We start from the raw sequence: 1,944 nt of genomic DNA on the forward strand, positions 1-1,944 counted from the left end.
AACAAAGCAACAGCAACGTCATAAACATCTGTAAAACAGGTCGTCACTTTCACTGTGAACCAGGTTCTGTGCTCACATTTCCTTTTGTACATTTATATTTACAATCAAAGTCAGAACTTTTAACTTTATATTTACGCTCATTTTGAACGGCGAAGTGGGGAGCGGGTGGGGGGGGGGGGGGGGGGGGGGTGGTGTAGAAGTCCTGTTCCCCCATTGAGTTTTCGAGGGAGGCTCGGATGGTCCATCTCCTCGGTTTTCCATGTGTGTGTGTTGGGAGGTACTCAAAAGGACAGACACAAACGATGCTGTAACTGGCTTAGAGGAAATGCCAGAGACTTAACTGAACCAACTTTGAGATAGGAAAAACGGTCTTCCTGATGGATAAACAGGAAAAGCCAGTGTGGGAATCCAGGCTCAAAGTTGATTTACAATTACCCCTCCTTTCTTCTACATGAACGGTATTTAGGCTGCAGCATGTTACACACCAAAACACAAAGAGGTCAAATATAAGAAACACATAATTGTCAATTCCGAAACTCAACTCAAGCATTGAATAACGAAACAAATATTGTGTAAAGTCGGTTGCTTTGTTCTGTAGGATTTAAGAATGCTGCATTAATAATAGAAGAGAGCATTTCGCCATTAGAGATTTGCTGAACAAATTCTTCAGTTCAATATAAGTTCTTCTTCTGGCTTGTAAGTTTAAACATCTGTTTTAAAGAAACAGACGTGTTCTTTTAAGAAGTGACATGGCCTCTCAGCAAAGCTGAACCGTGCAAAGCTGTTTCTGTGGTGTAGTGGTTACCATATTCGCTTTACACGCGAATGGTCCCCGGTTCGGAACCGGGCAGAAACATCTGGTGCTTCCAGTTTAGTCTGTTGCTGAATATTACCTCAATCTCGTAACTGATCTTCACCATCGAGGAATAGCACGAGTTTGGAACTGCTGTGGGCCAGTGGCGCAATGGATACCGCATCTGACTACGAATTAGGAGATTCCAGGTTCGACTCCTGGCTGGCTCGCAGTTCCTAGTTTTGGCGTCCCCTTTAGTTCAGTGGGTTGGACAGCTGGTTCCCGATGCAGAGCAAAGTGAGCAGGGCATCATCAATTCTCGTTTCAGCTCTGGTTATTTATGAAAGCCCTGCCCTCTCAATTTAACTTCAAGCAAAACATAACTGATCTCCAGTTCAGCAAAGTTCAATATCTGATCCTTTGATAAGTTGAGACATCAGTTTTAAAGAAACGGGTTCTTGCAATAAGTTACATGGCATTTCAGCGGAACCATTAGCAGCTGCAGCAACACATTGCGGTTCAACATTGCACAGGGCCGCTGATTGCAACACTCCCAGCAGTTTCTGTCGTGTAGTGGCTATCACATTCGTCAAACACGCGAAAGGTGAGTAGGAATGTCAGGATAGATAGGATGAATGCGTGGCTCGAGAGGTGATGCAAGAGGGAGGGATTCAAATTCCTGGGGCATTAGGACCGGTTCTGGGGGAGGTGGGACCAGTACAAACCGGACGGTCTGCACCTGGGCAGGACTGGAACCGATGTCCTAGGGGGGGTGTTTTCTAGAGCTGTTGGGGAGGGTTTAAACTAATGTGGCAGGGGGATGGGAACCAATGCAGGAAGTTGGAAGGTAGTAAAACAGGGACAGAAGCAAAAGGAAGTAAGGGGAAAAGTGCAAGGCAGAGAAGACATAGTCAAAAATCTAAAAGGGCGACAGTGACTGAGGGGAGCTCAGTGAATAGGCCCAGTAATAACAAAAGGAATAAAACTGGAGATGTAATTAGAACAGAGAACAGCACAGCACAGAACAGGCCCTTCGGCCCTAGATGTTGTGCCGAGCAATGATCACCCTACTCAAACCCACGTATCCACCACATACCTGCAACCCAACAACACCCCCCTTAACCTTACTTTTTAGTACACTACGGGCAATT

The 1,944-nt window shown here is 45.6% G+C and overlaps 2 non-coding genes across 2 annotated transcripts; both read left to right on the forward strand.

The window, feature by feature from the left end:
- The first annotated feature begins 783 nt into the window (after positions 1-783).
- On the forward strand, positions 784-856 carry trnav-uac. The gene has a single exon. It is a non-coding gene; the product is annotated as a tRNA-Val (tRNA).
- A 94-nt stretch (positions 857-950) lies between these two features.
- On the forward strand, positions 951-1,023 carry trnar-acg. Its single transcript has one exon. It is a non-coding gene; the product is annotated as a tRNA-Arg (tRNA).
- Positions 1,024-1,944: the final 921 nt, after the last annotated feature.

Source organism: Scyliorhinus canicula, unplaced genomic scaffold (genome assembly GCF_902713615.1).
Source record: "Scyliorhinus canicula unplaced genomic scaffold, sScyCan1.1, whole genome shotgun sequence".
NCBI classification, from domain to species: domain Eukaryota; kingdom Metazoa; phylum Chordata; class Chondrichthyes; order Carcharhiniformes; family Scyliorhinidae; genus Scyliorhinus; species Scyliorhinus canicula.